General features: G+C 49.0%; 1 non-coding gene across 1 annotated transcript; it reads right to left on the bottom strand.

The window, feature by feature from the left end:
• Positions 1-2787: 2787 nt before the first annotated feature.
• Positions 2788-2906, bottom strand: LOC140384954 (5S ribosomal RNA). The gene has a single exon (XR_011933242.1). It is a non-coding gene; the product is annotated as a 5S ribosomal RNA (ribosomal RNA).
• Positions 2907-6871: the final 3965 nt, after the last annotated feature.

Raw genomic sequence — 6871 nt, 5'->3', positions numbered from 1 at the left:
CAGGTGGCACAGCAGATCAGTCAGGTGACTTCTGGACAACCTAAGAAGGTTGTAAGGTGTACAGAAGGACAGTCGCACATAAATCAAGTTCCAGGAGAGTCTAGAGAAACTCTGTAATAACCTAGTCTGTATAAGATTCGCATCGTTACTGAAACCCGTGTGCGTACTACCAAGTTACCACCAACACGTCACCTGTTCCACCAGAGGCCCAAACATCCTGGACCACTGCTACATGTAACACAATCAATCACTCACGAGGCTAGGTGAGATGGAGTCAATCAATGGTTTTATTACGCAGACTTGTTCCCCAGCAGCTCAGTTACAGAATGCGGCTGCTGGGAGAACCCGGGCTCTTATACTCCGCCTTACTGGGTGGAGCCAGTAGGTGGCAGATCTAATCAGGATCCAGTGTCTATCCACCAATAGCCTCTCGGCATCACAGGGTACCGTAATACCCCTAATACATACCACCACACTACACAAATATCAAACATGCCTACCGCTCTATCGCCCGCCCACACTTTGGCAAATCTGACCACAATGCTGTGCTCCTGCTCCCGGCTTATAAGCAAAAACTGAAGCGAAGAGAATCCGTCAAAGAAAGTTGTGCATTGTTGGTCTGAGGAATCGGATGATCTCCTATGGGACTGCTTAGAGTTAGTGGACTGGTCAGTATTTAAAAACTCTGCGAGCAGCCTGAATGAGTACGCCACTACAGTAACTGACTTCATTAGTAAATGTGTAGAAGACTGTGTACCAAAGAATCAAATCCGCGTGTATCCCAACCGGAAACCCTGGATGAACAGGGATATCCACTGCTTGCTGAAGTCTAGGTCTGAGGCGTTCAAGTCAGGTGATCCTGACATATACAAGAAAGCCAGATATGATCTAAGGAAATCCATCAAACAAACAAAGAACAAAGAACAAAGAAATGTACAGCACAGGAACAGGCCCTTCGGCCCTCCAAGCCCGTGCCGACCATACTGCCCGACTAAACTACAATCTTCTACACTTCCTGGGTCCGTATCCTTCTATTCCCATCCTATTCATATATTTGTCAAGATGCCCCTTAAATGTCCCTATCGTCCCTGCCTCCACTACCTCCTCCGGTAGTGAGTTCCAGGCACCCACTACCCTCTGCGTAAAAAACTTGCCTCGTACATCTACTCTAAACTTTGCCCCTCTCACCTTAAACCTATGCCCCCTAGTAATTGACCCCTCTACCCTGGGGAAAAGCCTCTGACTATCCACTCTGTCTATGCCCCTCATAATTTTGTATACCTCTATCAGGTCGCCTCTCAACCTCCTTCGTTCCAGTGAGAACAAACCGAGTTTATTCAATCGCTCCTCATAGCTTATGCCCTCCATACCAGGCAACATTCTGGTAAATCTCTTCTGCACCCTCTCTAAAGCCTCCACATCCTTCTGGTAGTGTGGCGACCAGAATTGAACACTATACTCCAAGTGTGGCCTAACTAAGGTTCTATACAGCTGCAACATGACTTGCCAATTCTTATACTCAATGCCCCGGCCAATGAAGGCAAGCATGCCGTATGCCTTCTTGACTACCTTCTCCACCTGTGTTGCCCCTTTCAGTGATCTGTGGACCTGTACTCCTAGATCTCTTTGACTTTCAATACTCTTGAGGGTTCTACCATTCACTGTATATTCCCTACCTGCATTAGCCCTTCCAAAATGCATTACCTCACATTTGTCCAGGTTAAACTCCATCTGCCATCTCTCCGCCCAAGTCTCCAGACAATCTAAATCCTGCTGTATCCTCAGACAGTCCTCATCGCTATCCGCAATTCCACCAACCTTTGTGTCGTCTGCAAACTTACTAATCAGACCAGTTACATTTTCCTCCAAATCATTTATATATACTACAAAGAGCAAAGGTCCCAGCACTGATCCCTGTGGAACACCACTGGTCACAGCCCTCCAATTAGAAAAGCATCCCTCCATTGCTACCCTCTGCCTTCTATGGCCTAGCCAGTTCTGTATCCACCTTGCCAGTTCACCCCTGATCCCGTGTGACTTCACCTTTTGTACTAGTCTACCATGAGGGACCTTGTCAAAGGCCTTACTGAAGTCCATATAGACAACATCTACTGCCCTACCTGCATCAATCATCTTAGTGACCTCCTCGAAAAACTCGATCAAGTTAGTGAGACACGACCTCCCCTTCACAAAACCGTGCTGCCTCTCACTAATACGTCCATTTGCTTCCAAATGGGAGTAGATCCTGTCTCGAAGAATTCTCTCCAGTAATTTCCCTACCACTGAAGTAAGGCTCACCGGCCTGTAGTTCCCGGGATTATCCCTGCCACCCTTCTTAAACAGAGGAACAACATTGGCTATTCTCCAGTCCTCCGGGACATCCCCTGAAGACAGCGAGGATCCAAAGATTTCTGTCAAGGCCTCAGCAATTTCCTCTCCAGCCTCCTTCAGTATTCTGGGGTAGATCCCATCCGGCCCTGGGGACTTATCTACCTTAATATTTTTTAAGACACCCAACACCTCGTCTTTTTGGATCACAATGTGACCCAGGCTATCTACACCCCCTTCTCCAGACTCAACATCTACCAATTCCTTCTCTTTGGTGAATACTGATGCAAAGTATTCATTTAGTACCTCGCCCATTTCCTCTGGCTCCACACATAGATTCCCTTGCCTATCCTTCAGTGGGCCAACCCTTTCCCTGGCTACCCTCTTGCTTTTTATGTAAGTGTAAAAAGCCTTGGGATTTTCCTTAACCCTATTTGCCAATGACAAAATGAAAAATTAAGCCTACTGCACCTGGTATTCCCAGGCGGTCTCCCATCCAAGTACTAACCAGGCCTGAGTCTGCTTAGCTTCCGAGATCAGATGAGATCGGGCTTTTTCAGACTAGTATGGCCATAGATGCCAAAAGACAGTACCGGACCAAGCTCGAGTCCCAGGCTAGTCACACTGACCCCCGCCGTCTATGGCAAGGTCTGCAAGACACAACGGGCTACAAGATGAAGGCATGTAAAATCACTGGCTCCAATGCACCCCTCCCTGATGAGCTCAACGCATTCTATGCCCGCTTTGAGCAAGAGGTCAGCGAGAGCAAGCCCTCCACCCCAGAAGCCTCGGATGAACTTGTATCTGAGATCACCATTGCAGATGTCAGAGCAGCCTTCTCGAAGGTCAACCCTTGGAAAGCCACTGGCCCGGATGGGGTACCCGGATGGACACTCAGGTCTTGCGCGGGTCAGCTGGTTGGGGTATTCGCAGACATCTTCAAACTCTCTTTACAACAATCTGAGGTCCCTATCTGCTTCAAGAAGACGACTATCATCCCTGTACCAAAAAAAGTCAAGCACCGTGCCTTAATGACTATCGTCCAGTGGCTCTGACATCCATCATCATGAAGTGCTTCGAAAGGTTAGTCATGGCATGAATCAACTCCAGCCTCCTGGATTGCCTTGATCCACTACAGTTCGCCTACCGCTGCAACAGGTCCACAGCAGGCACCATCTCCCCAGCCCTGCACTCAACACTGCAACACCTAGATAACAAAAACACCTATGTCAGACTCCTATTTATCGACTACAGCTCAGCCTTCAACACCATCATTCCTACGAAACTTCATCTCCAAACTCTGTGGCCTTGGCCTCGGCTCCTCCCTCTGTGACTGGATCCTGAACTTTGTAACCCACAGACCACAATCAGTAAAGATAGGCAACAACACCTCCTCCACAATCATCCTCAACACCAGTGCCCCACAAGGCTGTGTCCTCAGCCCCCTACTATACTGCTTATACACCTATGACTATGTGGTCAAATTCCCCTCCAACTCGATTTTCAAATTTGCTGATGACACCACAGTAGTGGGCCGAATTTGAAACAATGACAAGACAGAGTACAGGAATGAGTTAGAGAATCTGGTGAACTGGTGCGACGACAATAATCTCTCCCTTAATATCAACAAAATGAAGGAGATTGTCATCGACTTCAGAAAGCATAGTGGAGAACATGCCCCTGTCTACATCAATGGGAACGAAGTAGAAAGGGTCGAGAGCTTCAAGTTCTTAGGTGTACAGATCACCAACAACCTGTCCTGGTCCCCCCATGCCGACACTTTAGTTAAGAAAGCCCACCAACGACTCTACTTTCTCAGAAGACTAAGGAAATTTGGCATGTCACCTACAACTCTCACCAACTTCTACAGATGCACCATAGAAAGCCAGATGACCCTGACATATACAAGAAAGCCAGATATTCTATCTGGCTGTATCACAGGTTAGTATGGAGCCTGCTCTGCCCAAGACCGCAGGAAACTGCAAAAGGTCGTGAATGTGGCCCAGTCCATCACGCAAACCAGCCTCCCATCCATTGACTCTATCTATAATTCCCGCTGCCTCAGAAAGGCAACCAGCATAATTAAGGACCCCACGCACCCCGGACATACTCTCTTCCACCTTCTTCCATCAGGAAAAAGATACCAAAGTTTGAGGTCACGTACCAACCGACTCAAGAACAGCTTCTTCCCTGCTGCCATCAGACTTTTGAATGGACCTAACTCGTATTAAGTTGATCTTTTCTCTACACCTTGCTGTAACTGTAACATTATATTCTGCAGTCTCCCCTTCCTTCCCTATGTACAGTATGCATTGTTTGTATAGCATGCAAGAAACAATACTTTTCACTGTATACAAATACATGTGACAATAATAAATCAAATCAAATCAAAAAAAAATAAAACATGGTTCCGATTTGGACATCAGCAATTCTGTTGAATCATTGCTGGACAAGATTACAGAACACAACACATTTGTGTGTCAATCACATTTCACATTCCAGTTTGCTCATTAAAATGAAAATAAAATTTGCCCAGTTGATTATGGGTCTTACTGGCTCCTCGGTTGCTGGATTGCTTCAAATGCTGGCAACACATGCGCAGGAAATGCCTCTGCTGGAGCTGCCACTTGTGATAGGCCAGGGAACTAAGTGTTTCTGCTGGCACGCAGTGACAGAATCCATTTGAAGCAGTAAGAGATAGTTGGACTCGTGTAAGGCTGTAAACAACAGGAGGGAAAGAAAACTTCTGTAATCTTATACTCCAGCAGTTTGTGATCTGTGAGGTTGGTCAGAATCAAGGTTGAGTTGATACACTGGGTGGGGGTGGGGGAGGGGAGAGTCTCGCTGCTTACTGAGTTCAGCTTCAAATAATACAGCAGAAGGAATGCCTCAGTGCCTGAAGTATTTTGTCACTATCGTCAACTGCCATTTAAGAACTGAACATGTATCATAGTTTTCGGTTTCCCCGCCCCCTCCCCTCAAACAAAAATGCTAAATTTCAAAATTGGTGCTGGTTTTAATATCTTAGCCATACATGGTCACAAACATCACAGTAATAAAATACTGCTCATGTGGGAAATCTGAAATATAAACAGAAAATACTGGAAATGCTGCCACCATATCTGGCAGCATCGGGGGAAAGAAAGCCTCTTCACGTTTGATTGTGCGAGTTTTCATCAGGACAAATATGGGGCGGGATTCTCCCTTACCTCTGTGTTGACGCCAACGCAGAATTCGTGGATTTTCGCGACAGAACAACTGGCGCCACACCTGGACCGATTTTGTTACTGCTAAGGTGCCAGCACCAACGCCCCGTGGAACACAATTGATTCTAATGCGAGACGGTGCCGGATTCGCCGGTCTCGCAATTGACACTCAGGAGGCTGACAAGCTGCAGCTGCAGATACACACTTCACTCCCCACACACTATCTCAGCCAACAAGATGGCAGCGAGGCGAACAGCCCCAAGGTTTACCGATGCTAAGCTGGAGACCCTCTTGGACGCACTGGAGGAGCGGCGGATGACCTTGTATCTTGGCCTGGGAAGGAGGCTGCCAGCTTCCCTTGTTCGCCGTGTGCCACCCCTCGGCACAGGTGGCAGAGGCCGTGAGCGCCGTGAGCGCCGTGGGCAACACCGTCTGGATGGGTCAGCAGAGCCAGAGAAAACTGCATGATCTCTCAGGGCGGCCAGTGTGAGTAGGCGGCACTGTGCCCCTGGCAGTATCCACGTCGCACACACCTGTAACCTTACCCCTCCCCCACCCACAGGACGGCCGAACCCTGCACCACATGCCGGTACCCATACCGGTAGCCATGGCCGGGTGCCCTGTCCACTGAGGCCACCAGCTATCCATCCGCTGGGCTGCATGCGTCGGACTATCTAACACTGTCATGTTCTGTTCCACAGCCCCCTAACTCCCTCCCCCACCCCCCACCCCCAGGAGAATGTCGCTCACAAATGCCAGGAGTGGGAGAAGACAGGCGGGGGAGAGCTGGACCTGTGGCCCCTCACCATTGCAGACCAGAGGACCCTGGTCATGGGCGGCAGCCCGGAGGAACAGGAGGTCGCCAAGATGGAGTTCCGGCGTGGGCGAGGAAGAGAGACCCCGCTTATTTGAGGTTCCTGGTGACACATGTACCAACCTCCCCACCACCCTTACCCCCACTAATTACATGCAAACAGTGTTTACTGTACGTGCGTTCCGGAATGTATTAGCGACGCTATGACAGAATTTCGCGTTTTGGCGGCAAATCGGCATCCGCTGCAATTTTGGTGTCAGAACCTATTCTCCGCCCAATCACCTTTCCCGGTTTAGGCGTCGGCCAATGGAGAATCCCACCCATGGGGCTGGATTCTCCAGTCGCCGATGCCAAAATCGCGTTGGCAAAGTAGCGGAGAATCCGACATCCTGACCAAATCGTGAGCGGCGCCTCTTTCACGATGCTCCGCCCCTCCAAACCAACATACTCTGGGAGTACCCCGCACCACGTATTGATGGCCTTAGGACATTCCCTGAGATCTGCCCCCCGATTCTCCGCCCCC

The sequence above is a fragment of the Scyliorhinus torazame genome, chromosome 10 (assembly GCF_047496885.1).
Source record: "Scyliorhinus torazame isolate Kashiwa2021f chromosome 10, sScyTor2.1, whole genome shotgun sequence".
NCBI lineage: Eukaryota > Metazoa > Chordata > Chondrichthyes > Carcharhiniformes > Scyliorhinidae > Scyliorhinus > Scyliorhinus torazame.
The sequence above is the reverse complement of the archived record's forward strand: the minus strand, read 5'-3'. Positions and strand labels throughout refer to the sequence as shown.